Below are 16,271 nucleotides of genomic sequence, written 5' to 3' on the forward strand. Positions count from 1 at the left end.
ACCATAGTTGAAAAACCCATAACAAGCCTCATAGTCACTGGCAGAATACGGAAAGCTTTTCCTCTAAGATCGGAACGAAACAGGGACAGCTGCTTATACTACTTCTCTTCACTATAGTACGAGAAATTCCAGCCAGAGCAATTAGACAAGAAAAAGAAATAAAGGGCATCCCCTTTGGAAAGGAAGAAGTAAACTTGTCTCTGTTTGCAGATAATGTGGTCTTACAAGGTAACCACCGGGGGAAGAGCAGGGCCCTTCCTTGAGCTGCCGGTCACGTGATCCCATACGACCCAGCAATTCCCCTCGTGGGCGGGGACCCCAGAGACTGGAAACGGCATCTGTACCCCGCGGTCATAACGGCGATGCTCTCAGGAGCTGAGAGACAGGTGGGACACCGGTGTCAGTGGACGGGCGAACGGCCGCGCGAGGTACGGGAAGTCCACACCCGGGAACGCTGTCAGCCTTTGCCGGGAAGGACATTCTGCCTCATGTAACCATGGGCAAACCCTGAAGACATTGTGCTCGGGGAAATGAGGCAGCCGGAAAGACGGACAGCGTATGACTCCGCCAGATCCGCAGCCAGCATGACAGGGACAGGAAGCAGAAGGCGGATCGCAGAGGCCGGGGAGGTGACGACTTGGAGCCGGCGTCCAACACGTACTGAGGCAGCCATCCAGGACGAGAAGAGCCCTGGAGAGCGACAGCGGCGCTCTCTGCACGACAGGACGCCACAGACCTCCACACTCACGAAGGGTCAGGAGGATGTTGTGTACCACAATAACAAAAAAAGGAAAGGAAACAATTGGAAACAAGCTAAACATCCAGCAACTGGAGAATTATTACCTCGGAAGAAGAGTGGGGCATGGCCCTCCTGCTTTCCTATGCAAACTGGGCGTCTAGGTAACACCCGGAGGGACCGCGCAGGTTGTCCACCCGGGAGCAAAGGTCAGAAGCGCACCGTCTTGACGAAACCCAGCCCGGTTCATGGGCCTCCCGTTCTGGTGCGTTCCAGAGCCTTCTGGGGAGCAACCCACACCCACACATCCAGGAGGGTCCCCAGAGGAGCACAGAGGGGCGTGGCGGTGTCGGAGAAGGAGCCTACCCAGAGAGGGCAGAGTGTGCTGGTGGACGGCTGGTCTCGATCACCCCCCTCCAAGGGGCGAGGGGACAAAAAGCCGCGACGCTGGGGGGAGCCTTCTTTCCTCCCCCTGGAGAAGCGAGGGGGCTTCTCCAGGGGGTCTGGAGTGCGGGAAAGTGGAAGCCAAGCCTTCCCCTCTGCACCCTGGGCCGCTGGCCTTGCCCCCTCCACCCTGCACCCACCTCCCCTCAAGAAACGAGGCACCCCTGCCCGCCTCTGAGAACGGGGGCAGCGGACCTCACTTGCCAATGTTGTGACCTTGACGTCTGGGTTGAGAAGACTCGGCGTCGGGGGACGTCCCTCCATATGGTCCTCTCCTGTCCGAGTCCTTCGTCTGTCTCTGCGCCTGGCCGCGGCCAGGCAGGGACGACCGCGTCTGCGACACCGTCGACTCACAGATGTCCTTCCTCCGGCAGACAACTCTGGATTCATTTTCCTCGTATGTTTTAGGTAGGTTCGCGGTCTCCTGCAGCAGTGGCGGCCAAGGCGGCCAAGACGCGTGTATTCTGAGAGTTTCCCAGCAGATGGCAGCCGCGCGGCCCGTTTGGAGACAAACCGGCCTCACCGCGGATCGGGGACGCGACCCAGGAGGGCTCCATGGGGGCCGCTCAGTGCAGAGAAATGGTCCGGATTCCAAGCGCCTTTCTGGCCCGACGTCATCTCAGACGTGCTTCTCAGTGCGGCACGACGCGGGACTCTCAGAAGATTGTGGGTTTTGTTTTTATTCCAGCGTGTTCGGGCGTGGAAGCGACCGGGCGATGCGAGACGGCGTTGACCCCGCAGATCCAACACCCAAAGACACACGGTGCGCGTCAGGACGGCGGCTTCAAAAGTTAACCGTCTGTGCTCTGGAATCGATGCTGTATTAAATATGGAAAATGTGGTTTAGGAACTTCGCTCGTGCCCGTGGCTCCCACGCAGGTCTCTCCCGTTTAATGTCAAGAATCTACGTCTGGAAGCCAGTGTCCACAGCCACGCAGCTGCGAGTCCATTTTAAGTGGGCAGAATGACAATAGAACGAAAAACCAGTAAAACGTCTTTGTGCAAATAACACTTACATATCATTGAAGGTGAAATGCGAAACACTTCCCTTCCCGAACACGGATGAGCTCGGCTGTGCACAAGCCCACAGCAGGCACGCGGCCTCTTTCCGCCCCAGCCCTGGCCCGAGCGCGAACACACACTTCTGTGTACCCCTGGGCCGTGCAAAACGCCCTCCTGGGATTGCGATCGTTTACCCATAGTTTCTGAGCTGTGACCCATGGTTTCCCCACACGTTATTATTTCTTTTTTCAAGATTATTTATCTATTTGACAGAGAGAGATCACAAGTAGGCAGAGAGGCAGGCAGAGAGAGGGGGGGAAGCAGTCTCCCTACTGAGCAGAGAGCTCGATGCGGGGCTCGATCCCAGGACCCTGAGGTCATGACCTGAGCCGAAGGCAGAGACTTTAACCCAAGGAGCCACCCAGGTGCCCCAGACACATTATTTTTTTTAAAGACTGTATTTATTTATTTGAGAGAGAGAGCACAAGTGGCGGGGGGGAGGGCAGAGGCAGAGGGCGCAGCGGACTGTCCACTGAGGAGGGACCCAACGTGGGGCTCGATCCCAGGACCCAGAGATCATCACCTGAGCCAAAGTTAGATGCTTAACTAAGTCACCCAGGCGCCCCCTGCACACATTATTTTGGTAAAGTTCTTTTATTGATTTGGGGGTTGTAAGTATAAAAGATTCCTATATAAATATTGCTGGGAAAAAATTGAGAAAAGTTTTCAATTAGCAAGAACCGCCCCTCAGACGAGCGTCAGTGGCTGTGGTGCGGCCGCCGCACAGAGCTGGGAAGAGCCCGAGGGATCCGTATGTTCTCAAAGTTGAGGTGTCAAAACCCAGAAGATGGGGCGCCGGGGTGGCTCAGTGGGTTAAGCCGCTGCCTTCGGCTCAGGTCATGGTCTCAGGGTCCTGGGATCGAGCCCCGCATCGGGCTCTCTGCTCAGCGGGGAGTCTGCTTCCTCCTCTCTCTCTGCCTGCCTCTCTGCCTACTTGTGATCTCTGTCAAATAAATAAATAAAATCTTTAAAAAAAAAAAAACCCAGAAGTTTCCGACGTCAGAAATGTCACCGTTGGAGGTGTCTGAACCCTGTGCCGGTCCTAGTTCGGGTTTGGACGGGGCAAGGTCTAGGGTACAAACAACTGTACACCTGGGATAAGGTGGGTATGTTTCATTTTGCGGAAATCATAGCCAAATTCCATAACACGATGCCAGATCATTTATGCAGAAAGCAATCCCTGATACCAAACAACGTCACTCGTTATTTAGAGGAAATAAAAACTACAAAACCGAATAATTAAAATGATGGAAAATGGGATAAATACGATGGTTTTCAGCGAAGTGAGTGCTGGCCAGCTGTGCCCCCTCTTCCGCGGCTCTGTGGGTGGCTGCCCTGCTGGGCCCTGGGGGCAGGTGAGACCACGTGACGAGGGTTGGTCAAGGAGGGGTGAGAGGAAGTGGCATCTTCCTCCCGGAGCCTTTAATTGCCAGAGATCTTTCCCTCAGCGAGGAAGACCAGGAATGTTCGAGATCGTGGTCATTTCTTCAGCCTGGATCCTGGAAGGAAGCCAGTGGAGCAGTGTCTCAGCCAATTCACTTATTTTGAGCAAGAATAAATTTTCAAAAAGGAAATGGGAAACAACCCAAGTATCCACTGACTTGTACCCATGTACATACGGGAGACTCATTCAGCCTTTAAAAAGAATGGAATTCGGATACGCGCAACAATTGCAATGAACCTTAAAGTCATTCCGGAATGCAAAGCAAGAAGACAGATCCCGTATGATCGCACTCATCGGAGCTCCGCAGAGTGGTCTGCGCAGAGACAGAACGCAGACCAGAGACAAAACGGAGACCCGCGCCGCCAGAAGCTGGGGGTGGGGCAGCACATGGCGAGAATCATGTCACGGGTCCAGAATTTCCCTGTGGAATGACACAGAAGTTTGGGAAATGAGTAGGGGCAGTGGCTGTAAACTACACAGAGTGTGTTTGACTGAACAGAACATGCTAAGACGGTAAGATGTAAATTTTGTGTTTTATACATTTTAACACAAGTGGAAACATTTTATTTTTCAAATTTTTAATTTTTTAATTTTTCAAAAAAGTTTTATTCGTTTATGTAATCTCTGTGCCCAACCTGGGGCTTGAACTTGTGACCCCAAGACCAAGACATCAGGCTCCCTGCTCAGCGGGGAGCCTGCTTCTCCCTCTCCCACTCCCTCTGCTCACTGTCTCTGTCTCTGTCAAATAAATAAAATCTTTCAAAGAAAAATCAAGTAAACACCTGTACTGAAAAGAACAAATATGTCAAATTAATAACCTAATCTTTCACCTTAAGAAACTAGAAGAGAGGGGCACCTGCGTGGCTCAGTGGGTTAAGCCTCTGCCTTCAGCTGAGGTCACGATCCTGGAGTCGCAGGATCGAGTCCCGCATCGGGCTCCCAGCTCCACAGGGAGTCTGCTTCTCCCTCTGACCTTCTCGCCTCTCATGCTATCTCTGTCTCTCTCTCAAATAAATAAATAAAGTCTTTTAAAAAAATAACATAACATAAAAAAAACCCTAAATGGAATTTCTTTTAAAAAAACTGAATTGTGGGGCGCCTGGGTGGCTCAGTGGGTTAAAGCCTCTGCCTTCGGCTCAGGTCATGATCCCGGGGTTCTGGGATCGAGCCCCGCATCGGGCTCTCTGCTCCACGGGAAGCCTGCATCCCTTCCTCTCTCTCTGCCTGCCTCTCTGCCTACTTGTGATCTCTGTCTGTGTCAAGTAAATAAATAAAATCTTAAAAAAAAAACCCTGAGTTGTTCGCTTTTAAAGGAGTGAATTTTATGATAGTGAATTATATTTTGAGAGAGAGGGCGTCAGATGCTGCGACAAGGCGGACTGGTTTGCAAGCCGGGAAAGGGGAGGGAGCCAGTCTGTCATTTCGGGGACTTACAAAGAGACAACTGGTTCTCAAGGGCGGACAGAAATCTGAGGGACAGGGGCGGTTACACCTCGGCCTGAAGTCAGGGGTCGGTCCGGGCAGCGCGCTCCACTCTCCGGCAGGTTAGGCCGGCGCCTGGTAAATCCTCTCAAGTTACAAAATGGTTCCAGGTAGAGACGGAACCATAGAGACGGAATAGAGAATAGACATGGAAGGTTCCGGGTGAGGCTGAGGAGTTCACGGCCAAGTCAAGAAAAGGAGAACAGGATCTGCGCGTCCGGAGGGATCTCGGGATTCCACAGTCTGTCTAGAAGAGATCCGAGGGCATGTCCGTGGGCACAGAGAGCTCACTGGCATCACATGGGTAAGAAACCAGTTTGTTGTTTTTTGGTCTTTTTTTTTTAAGATTTTATTTTTAAGTAATCTCTACACCCAGCGTGGGGCTCGAACTCACAACCCTGAGATCGAGAGTCACATTCCACCAGCTAAGACAGCCAGGGGCCCCCAGTTAGTTTTATTTAAAAAAAAATTCTCTGGGGCGCCTGGGAGGCTCAGTGGGTTAAGCCTCTGCCTTCGGCTCAGGTCATGATCTCAGGGTCCTGAGATCGAGCCCCGCATCGGGCTCTCTGCTCCGCGGGGAGCCTGCTTCCTCCTCTCTCTGCCTGCCTCTCTGCCTACCTGTGGTCTCTATCTGTCAAATAAATAAATAAAATCTTTAAAAAAAATTTCTACAGCGGAAAATTGAAACACATAAAAGGTAGTTGGAATACAAGAAGCCACTCCCACTTACCCATACCAGCCTCCTGGACAACGAGGAGCTCAACGAGGAGCTCAACGAGGAGCTCGTGGCCAATGTTTTGGTCTCAGACCCATCCTGTTCCCCACACCCCTCATGGCCACGAAGACAAGCGCTCTTTTGCAAGATAATAATCACAATACCTGTACGGGGCCTAAATCAGCAATCCTTTTCAGTATCGTCAAGTAATCAGGACCCTGGGACCCGGACGTCCCCCCTCCCAGAGCAAGACGCAAATGAAAGCCATGGACCCTGTGTGGGGTAGACACACTGTGAGATGAGCGGAGCCCAGAGTGCACTTGGAGTTCTAGAAACCGCTGCCCTGGTGCTGCCCCCATGCCAGGCCCACCCTCAGCAGACTGAATGTGGGCTCGAGGAGCTGGGACGGGGATGTGGACACGACGTGGACACGACGTGGACACGACGTGGACCCGGGATAGGCCGACACCCGTCCCCAGCCCGAGCTCCTGACGTGCAGTTCCCAGGCCTTCCTGGTGCCCCCCAACCCCCGAGCCGGCATGTGCCACCGGCTGAAGGGCAGGAGGGCGTCCACTCTCTGGGGGCCTGAGATCTGGGGCCTGGACACCAGGGCGGCCTGCTTTCCTCCCAGCGACCAGGTCCTCCGTCCGCAAGCTGCCTTTCCTCCGCCTGGGCCGGGGTTCACGCCCCTGAGCTCCGCGAGGCTATGCATCTCTTCCCAAGTATTAGAGAAATACTTGCTTGGAAGAGTTTGTTGCTTTTTTTTTTTTCCCCGTGGACGGTAGTGTCTCCTGCCAACAGAGACAATCTCCTTCTCTTTTCTCGCAGTGACGTTACCTTCCTGCCTTCCATTCCCTGGAGGCTTGCGGCCCCAACCGCGCAGCTTGTGTGCAAGGCAGAACGGCTCCTGCCGGCTTTCAGTGACAAGCACGAGGGCGGGGGGTGCCTGGGCGGCTCAGTGGGTTAAGCCTCTGCCTTTGGCTCAGGTCATGATCTCAGGGTCCTGGGATCGAACCCCGCATCGGGCTCTCTGCTCAGCAGGGAGCCTGCTTCCTCCTCTCTGCCTGCTTCTCTGCCTACTTGTGATCTCTCTGTGTCAAATAAATAAATAAAATCTTTTGGGAAAAAAAAAAGCAAAAGGGAGAGCAAAGAAGTCACGATTTAGGGCGCCCGAGGGGCTTAGTCGGGTGATCGTCTGACTCTGGATCTCAGCTCAGGGCTGGATCTCGGGGTCGTGAGTCCAAGCCCTGTGCTGGGCTCCGTGTGGGGTGCAGACCTACTTTAAAGAAAGGTCACGTTTAGAGCCAATTTGCTAAGAATTTTTCTGGGACTTGCTTGTTTTTATGATCGTGGATCGTGGATCGGGACTGGAGTCGATCAGCTGCTCTCCTGCGTGGATCGGTGTCACTCTTTGTCCCCTACCCTCTGTCAACCAGGTGAGTGATGTGGGCTGCTCGGCCGGTCGGACCGCCTTGCGTAGCCGATACTCCCCGACTCTTCTCTCAAATGCTGTGACGTTTCACTACGTTTGCACGTGTGTCCTGACACTGTGCAGGTCAGTGTCCCTCGGCCCTGCCTCATCCTTCCCTGGTGTTGGCATCGACATTGTTCTAGCCGCGTGAAGCCAGTTTGCTAGATCTTCCCTTTTCCTATCTTATTTGGTTTCGTGGGAACCACCGCCATGAGTCCACAAAAAATTTTTTTTCAAGTTTGGTGGCACGTACCTCAGAGGTATGTGGGCCTGGAGATGTCGCGGCAGGAGATGCTCGAACCACCACGTTATCGACCGGCCTGCGGACGGCCTCCGGCCTCATTTTCCAGTCGGACAGATTCTGTACCTCCAGGAACGCGGACACCATATCTAGGTATTCAGATGACTTGACTTTTTGCAGAAATCTTCCTTATGTCTTTCGTTATGGACCATGCTAGATGTTCCAAGACTTCTTCCTGGGCTGACGTTCGGGCAGAAATGTTCTCCCTGGGCTCAAAACGCAGGTGTGCCTGGTCTGTGGGCCTCGGGCACCGGGTGAGTCTAGGGCGTCTGGCGAACCCCGTCCACCGGCCGTATCGTCGGCTCTTCCCCGCGTCTCTCGGAACCACCCGGTTCTCCGGGGCGTGTGCCCTTGACGGCTGTACCTGGCGCTGCATTTCGTCACCGATTCTGAGGGGCTGCTGGGTGCTTCGAGCTCTGGGCGCCTCTCATCCTTCAGGTGCCCGTCTGTAACACTGCCTGGTCGGGAGTCAGGACTGCTTTCTTTGGTTCATGAGGCTTTCGGGTTTTTGCTTTGTTTTTCATTTTTTTTAAAGATATCATTTATTCACTTGACAGAGAGACTGCACGAGAGAGACCGAGCATAAGCAGGGGGAGCGGCGGGCAGAGGGAGAGGGAGAAGCAGGGCGCCCCTGAGCAGGGAGGCCGACGTGAGACTCGATCCCAGGACCCTGCGATCATGACCTGAGCCGAAGGCAGGTGCTCGACTGACTTGAGCCGCCCAGGTGCCCCTGGATTTTGGTTTTCAGTGGATCCTCACAGACGCCTGGTGACTCAGTCGCTTGAGCCTCCGCCTCTTGGTTGCAGCTCAGGTCATGATCTCGGGTGGGGTCGAGCCCCGCTCGGGCTCCGCGCTCCCCGGGGAATCTGCCTCAGATTCTCCGTCTCCCTCTGCTTCTCCCCGCTGGTGCCCGGGCGCTCCCACACTCGCTGTCTCGATAAGGAAGCCAGAAAGACACAAACGAGATCGACCCTTGCAGACGGAACGCTGCCCGATCCTGTTGCCTTTGCAAATCCAGCCCCAGGGTCTCCTCTAAGTGGCGAGTTCAGCGCGCGGCCTCCGGCTCCCGCGGCCCCTGGGGGCTGCTTCCTGCCCTCCTGCCGCGTGTCCTCTCCGTACCTGCTTCGGGGTAGTGCCCCCATGCGTGTCCCACCGCAGGAATCCCGTCCCGCCCCCCCCCAACCCCATGTGCGTCCCGTCCCCGATTTGAAGAGTCGTCCTCTCGTTCTCGTCGCTGCTCTTCTGGTTCCCTCTCTCTTCCTTTTCCATCCGCATCTCGGCCGCACCTCCCCATTATCTCGGCCGCGCCCCCTCCTCTCCTGACCGGGGTAGACGCGCTCTCTTGTCTTGGGACTCGCGTCAGGGCCGCTGTCCTGGGTCCCCCCCCGCAGCCCCCCGGCCTGTTCCATTGCTTCTCCGGACGCCCCGTGAGCTTTGTTCATCGCGCACGCGGGGACGCCTCTACCTCTGCCCGCAGCGAGGCCATGGCCTGGTCACCGCGGTCGCCCCTGCGTCCCCGGTGCTCATCCTGCATCTCCCGGCCCCGCGGCTCCTCGTGCAGAATGCGGCCTCTGGCCTTTGCCGCAGCTGCGTGGTGCTCGCCTCAAGGCCCCGGTCGCCTCCCCCGTGTTTCCCCAAGTGTCCGCGGGTACACGGGTCCGTCCATCCCGGTGTGTCTGCACCAGGTCACGTGCAACATGGCGTCATCCGTGAGACCGCGGCTGTCCCCTCGGGGCGCTGGGGGTGTCGCCCACACGCCCTCTCCTGGGCCATCATGCCCATCCCTCCCGAGTGGACACGCTCTCGGGGGAGCGCTGGGGAGGCGGCCCCTCAGCTTTGGAGGGCAAGGGGGGCGGTGGTCAGGGGGACTTTCCTCAGAGCCTCCCGCAACCATGGTGGCCTCGGCTGTCAGAGGCCTGGGAATCCGTCCCTTTCGGCGCCCATCGAGAAAGGACCACGAGCAGTGTGCATTTTCTTGGGATGCTGCTGGTGCCCAGGCAGGTGAACTGCCGCCCTGTGTCCCAGAATGGCCCACGGGACACCCTGGTTGGCGGGTGACGGCACGTCACGCTGATCCGTGACACGAGGGCGTCCTGGCTGTGGGACCCGGTGATACGGTGCACGCTCCGCTTAGACACCGGCCAGTCCCGTAGGTGGAGACGCACCAACAAGGAGCAGCGCGTGCAAAGGCCCTGAGAGTGTGGGGGCGGGGAGAGCAGTGGGGGAGCCGGGGGGGGGGGGCAGAGCTCTGCAGGCCCAGGAAGACCGGTGAGACTCCCCTCCGAACCTAGGCAGGAGGAAGGCCCGCGGCTCTCAGCTGTGGAGGGCGCCGGGCCCTTGGGGAGGCTTGTGCGTTGTCAGATTCTCTCAGAAGTGGGTCAGGAACTCAGGGCACCTGCTCACGCTGGCCACAGCGCCGGCGTGTCAAGGGAGTCGCTGCTCTTCTCTTTCTGTGAGCCCTCCCACACTCGGGCTTGGCCGCGGGCTCCCCTTTCTGGGGATGTCGTGTAAGGCCCACCGGGGGCCGGGAAGGATCTTGAGCCGGAGCCACCACGGTGCCCTCTTTTCACATTGGCTGAGTTGTGGCCCCTCCTGCCCAGGGGGGTCACGGGGACCGTCCCCTCCACCTGCTGCCATGTGGGGAAAAGGCCCTTTCTATGGACAGTCACTCCACGCCCGACTCCCTCAGCAAGGGGCTCAGGGGCTGCCCAGCCGCTCAGCAGCTTCTAGAACCTGGAGCCAGCCCTGGGGCACGATCCCCCCGAGAGCAGCTCGGGGTCGGGCTCCCGCCACCTGTCACCGCGGGGCAGCAGCCGGCCGGGGCTTTCTCTGGCCGTCCACCCAGCCCACCGCCTTGGCCCGGCCTCTGCCCTGGAGGTCACTGCCCACGTCCTCCTGCCCCAGGCTTCGTCCGCCCTCAGCCCCTTTCCCTGCAGAGCCAGCCGGGTCACTCTCCCCTGCTCCCGCCCCACCTTCGGGCCACGTGACGCCACCGGCAGCCTCTGCCACGGGCAGGAAGCCAGCCCGCCCTGAGCCGTTTACAGGCCTGAGCCTGCGTCCGCTCCTCCAGCGGCCGTGACAAATGGCACCAACTGGGAGGCTTCCAGAGAGGAGCAGCGCGTCCTCCCAGCCCGGGCGCTGCCTCGGAGCCCCTCTGCCCAGTGCTCCCCCAGCCCCCGCCGTGGGTGCGGGGCCGCGGCTGTAGCGCTTCAACCCCCCGCTGCCCCCGGTGCCGTCACGTGTCACGTCCACGTGGCTCTGATGAGAGCACCGGCCCCACCGGGTGAGGCCGCCCTGATGACCTCACCTTCACGCGATCACGTCACCCTCAGGAACCTTAGCGCCAAGTAAGGTCAGATTCCCAGGTCCTGGGTGAGGGTTTCGACATCTCTTTTGGAGACGCGGCTCAATACATACCAGCGGCCGGCCCCGTGGCAGCCAAGGTGATTTATTTGGCATTTGTGGGAGTGACGAACGGCTTTCTTTTCTCTTGCGGCCATGAGGCTCCCAGGGCTGCACCCAGGCGGCCTTTAAGAAGTAACAGAAAAGCAGAGAAAAGCAGCAGCGGCGCTCGGCCTCGTCGGCCGGGCCAAGCTGTTCCTGAAGCGCCTTGGCCGGGCTTCTCGTGCCTGTGAGCTGAAGGCCTGCCTTCTGCAAAGTTTCTGCCGCTGGCAACCCACGCAGCCTTCGCTGACGAGAAACTGGTGCAAGCGCTGGGCTTTACGAGCTGTGGCCCCTGAGGAAGTGGGGGGACCAGAGGCCACTCCCTGCCCAGGGAAGTTGGTGATACCCTGGTGGATACCTGGGAGGCTGGTGACCGTGCCTCCCGCCCCAGCCCTCCCTGCAAGTGGTTGGAGGCCGGGCCAAGGCGGTGGGCTGGGTGGACGGCCAGAGAAAGCCCCGGCCGGCTGCTGCCCCGCGGTGACAGGTGGCGGGAGCCCGACCCCGGGCTGTTCTCGGGGGGATCGTGCCCCAGGGCTGGCTCCAGGTTCTAGAAGCTGCTGAGCGGCTGGGCAGCCCCCGAGCCCCTTGCTGAGGGAGTCGGGTGCAGAGTGATTGTCCATAGAAGGGGCCTTTTCCCCACATGGCAGCAGGTGGAGGGCACGGTCCGGGGGGGGCACTGGTCTCCAGGGCAGACTAGGGTCCCAGATGCTAGGTGCAGGGGAGCCGCCCAGCCCCGCTCCCCACTGCACCCGGCTACCCGGCCTGGGGAGAAAGGCTGGCCGCCGCTGGGACGTGGCGTGGTCATGCTCTTGCGGGCCAGGACTCGGGCGCCTGTGAGGTGCTCAGAGCGGGGAAGGCGTGCGGGAACCAGGCAGCCAGGGAGGGATGGAGAAGGTGCCTGTTTGCCTCTCGCCAGCCCCTCTGCCTAGCCCGGGGAGGACACCCGTCCCCTCAGTGCCAACAAAAGCCAATGAGACCTTCTCCAGATCCTCTGGGACAAAAGCCGGGGGTTTCTCTCTCTTACCCTGCGGCGCTGCGACGGGGCCTGGAGCTGGGGCTGCGTGGACCCCCACGCCCTGCGGCTCGGCCTCGGTCAGGCCCCTCTCACTCTCTTCCCTCAGGCCGGCTTGAATCGAGTGTTTGGTGACCCACAAAAGCTTAGGGTCTTCCTGGCCCTCCACGGCCCAGAGGGGCCTCTGCCTGGACCCGCCATGTGGCTGATTCTCCGACTCTGGGGGAAGAAGGCCCGCCCGGGACAGGGGTGCAGGTCCCTCGGATCCCAGGATCCCCCAGACTCGGGGCTTTCTGTCGTGAAGCCACATGCCCCTGTAAGGGCCAAACCGTGGCTCCTGCCGAGACCTCATAAATCTGCATCTTGCGAAGAAAAGCCTCTTATTTCAACACACACCTCCCGCCCGTCGAGGGGGTGGTAGACGAGTCTCGCAGGAATCAGTTCTCCCAGGAGACACCCCCGCCCCGAGCCGCCCTTTCCTCCAGGCACTTGGAGCGCCCCCAGCCCCCAGGGGGCAAAGCCTCCGGTGTGTGAGCTGCCAAGTCTCCCTGGGCTCAGCCCAGGCCGGGGGAGCAGAGGTCCCCACGACAGCTCCCTCCTGACCCCTCCTGGGCCACCTGAACTCCCTCACCCCGGCAGATTCCACCCATCCCAACCTGGAGCCCTCGGGCCCCAGGCCACATCAGGCCCCATCCCTCCGGAGCCGGCTCCCTGCACCGGCCTCCCTGCCGCAAGCCACGGCACGTTCATGCCTCCAACTCACCCGACACAGGCCGGGGGGTCAGGGCGGTGGGGCTCATGCGGCCAGTCTGGGCTGTGTCCGCAGAACTTGTGCTGACGGCATTCCCTCCTGGAGACCCCGGTCCGGCCACCGCTCGCGTTGCAGGCCTGTGGCGGGGCTGCAGGGTGGAAGTCAGCCCAGCCAGGTCGGGACCATCCATATCCCAGGTCGGGAGGGGGCCACTGGGTGAGGCGGGGCCTCTGGAGAGGTCCTGGGAGCATCAGGTTGAAGGTGCCAGGGGAGGACACTCCGAAGGGAAGTCTTGGAGGTGGACGCGGCCTGCGCCTGAGACCAGGGGCCACGTCACGTCCTGGGAAGTGTGGCCCCCAAGGCCGCGGCCTCAGCAAACCAGTCTCTGCTGGGCATGCAGCCGGGAGAGTGGGGCTGCCCAGAGATCGGGGCCCCTGCTCCATTCCTGTCCCTCCTGATGACAGGCCACGCTGCTGCTGGGACCCGAGAGCCGTGCTCCATGGGGAAGGAGGGCCACGTGGCCAGCCCAAGCTGCCGCCAGCGGGGTGAGGCCCACTCGGAGTCCCGCTGGGTGGTGGTTACTGTCCTCCCCGCGGGGATCCTGGCTCAGCCCAAGACCTTGGCCCCAGGTCCCCCTGGACAAGGTCAGAGGCTGCCCCAGTTCTGCCCCTGGCCTCCCTGTCCCCTGCCGCAGGTCTTTGGTCAGCTCTGCGAAGGCGCGAACAGAAGTCTGACCCGGCCCTGCTTCGGGTGGGGAGCCGACCCCAAGGACCAGGTGTCAGGAGGCGGGGGACTCCTCTTCCCATGGGAGGCCCGAGCAAGAGCAGGGACAAGGTGGCAGGGACCCAGGGGCCAGAGGGCACAGCTGGTCCAGAAACTCCCTGGGCGCAGAGAGGCCACCCCGGCGGCTGGGTGCACCCAGGCACACGGGGACGTCTGTGTGTGGGGCCCCCCACTAGGCCATCTGCGGACCCAAGGGCGGAGGCTGAGCGCAGGTGGACGGGCAGGGTGGGCCAGGCGGCACCGCGGGGTGGGCCGAGTCCCCCCTCTCTGCAGTGCCCCGGCGCGTCTGCCTGCTCGCCCCACCCAGCATTTTCCGACGGGAAGTTCCCAGGCGACAGCAGCACAAACCCCACGACAAGGACGAGCCCGGGCAAGGGCGGGCCCAGTGGTTTCAGGCTGTGGGGTGGGGGGCGGGGCAGGCACCCCGCTGTCGCGGCTGGGGGGGGGCAGCGACAGCTGGGGGGGCCGCCATGCTTCCAGGCCGACCCCGGGGCTGGGATTTCCTTTGCAGTCTGGACCTCTGGGCACCCTCCGCAGGCGGGGTGTGTTCCTGGGAGGGTCCGGGGCTCAGCATGGTGGTGGACGCGTTCCTAGGCTTGTCTGCTGGACAGAGTGTCCAGTCCTTGGAAGCAGCCAACAGCAGATGAGGATCAGCAGACGAGCGAACGAAAGGGCAGACCCGACCGCAGCCCGAAAGCGTGTCAGAAAACCGGGAGCTGGCCCCTTCCGGGGGGAATCAAGCCTTGTGCAAGGGGCCTGGGAGAAGGGGCTTCCAGGCTGGACGGGGGAGGGTGCGTCCCACATGTGGGGTTCCTGGAAGAGCCACCAGTTGGGAGTGTCTTGTCGGGAAGCCGTGGGTGGGGGGTGGTAGCCAGGCCCCAGGGGTGGGGTGGCCAGAGGAGGAGGGAGAGGCCGGCGAGGGCCACGTGCAGGTGGGAGGGGAAGGCCGCCCAGGGGCTCAGATCTGGCTCAGGAGGAGGAGGAGGTGGGAACCCCCAAAGGGGCTCTGCCGTCCCTGCTTTGTCGACCCAGCCAGGGGCTCCCCAGCGCGTGAGCCCTGCCCCCACTTCCACGGACCCCGGGTCGCACACCAGGCAGGCTTGGTACCCATCGCCTGTGGCCCTCTCCGGTGCGTGTGGGCTGGATGTGGTCCGGTCGGGGGCGAGAGCCCGCTGCCCCGTCCATGGCACAGGGAACGAGGAGGGGGTGAGAAGCCCCAGCCCTGCACCCCTTACCCCTGCCTGTTCCCCACGCCCTTGCCGAGGCCCTGGGACTGTTCTCCAGGAAACAGGAGGACACGGCGCAGCGAGGACAGCTGGGGCTGGCCGGGAGCTGCAGAGCTGTGCTGGGGGGTGCAGCCAGGCCAGGTCCAGGCAGACCAATGACGCTGTGGCTCCAGGGGCTCCCGTGTAGGCTGCGGAGGGCAGGAGCCGCATGCCTGAGCCTGCTCAGATGGGGGCCACCGGCAGTGACCCTGAGACGGCAAGTCCACAGTGTGAGGCCAGCACGGGCCACACGCACCAAGGTACGGGGGTGCTGGGCAGGCCATGCGGCCCCCAACCTTGCTGCCCGTCCCTCATGCTGGAGGCTGCCCCAGGCCCTGTCCGCCTTGGGGAAACCAGCGGCGAGGCTCGGCTGCCTAGGGGAGGAGAAGGGCCAGGCCCTGGGCCTGCCTGAAGTTCCCAGGCTGCTCCCACCGGGGGTCTCCCTGCGCCTGGGAGGGGACAGCAGTGACCAAGACCACGGGAGGCGGGTCCTACTGACCAGTGGGGCAGCCAGTCCTGGGGGGCCTAGGCAGTCTGGGGTGGGGTGAAGGTTGGGGCACCACCCGGGGGCTGGCAGGAGGCGGCCAGTGGCGGTGTGGGGGGGGGGGCGAATGCGCGGCTGCACCTGGAGGCTGGGCTCTCCCTTCCCAGCCATGTTCCGGGTAGAGGTGAAGCCTCTGGGACGGAGGGGGGAGCAGGACCCCGAGCTGAAGCTCACATGGGGGCCTTGGTGAGCCGACGGCGTGGGAGCCAGTGGAGCTGGTCACCAGTGAGGGGGTCTATAGGCTGAGGACAGCTGGGCTGAAGTCCCGCAGGTGCCCCCGAACCCTGGGGGGTGGGGTTAGCCCCTCCAGAGCCTTCGGGGAGGAGAACGGACAGCCTGGGGGCTCTGCCCTGGGGCCCCAGCTGTCCCTGGAAGGTCCATTCGGAAGAGACCTGCCCTCTGGAGTGCTGAGGAGGAAGGAAAGCTGGGGCAGGCAGGGCGACCAGAAGGTTTTTTGGGGGGTGCCTGGGGGGTCTCAGTCATTAAGCATCTGCCTTCAGCTCAGGTCATGATCCCAGAGTCCTGGGATGGAGCCTCACTTTGGGATTCTTGCTCAGCGGGGAGCCTGCTTCTCCCTCCCCAGCCACTTGTTCTCTCAATCTCTCTCGCTCAGTCTCTCAAATAGATACAGACATAAATAAAAGAAGACTTTTCGTGGCAATTTCCAGACTTGGCTCCCATCTCTTGTGGAACCTCAAGTCCCCTCCCCCGCAGGGTCAGGGCTGCAGACACCGGGGGCCTGGCCAGGCCTCCAGAGGCAGGCACGGGCCGGTGGAGACAGCACTGGGCCCGCTTGACGCTGTCCCAGTTGGGCTGG

At 60.5% G+C, this 16,271-nt stretch overlaps 1 pseudogene; it reads right to left on the minus strand.

Annotated features, from left to right (window-relative positions):
* Positions 1 to 2,813: 2,813 nt before the first annotated feature.
* On the minus strand, positions 2,814 to 2,973 carry LOC123928032 (annotated as a pseudogene).
* Between the last annotated feature and the right edge of the window lie 13,298 nt (positions 2,974 to 16,271).

The sequence above is a fragment of the Meles meles genome, chromosome 1 (genome assembly GCF_922984935.1).
Source record: "Meles meles chromosome 1, mMelMel3.1 paternal haplotype, whole genome shotgun sequence".
In the NCBI taxonomy this organism is placed as follows: domain Eukaryota; kingdom Metazoa; phylum Chordata; class Mammalia; order Carnivora; family Mustelidae; genus Meles; species Meles meles.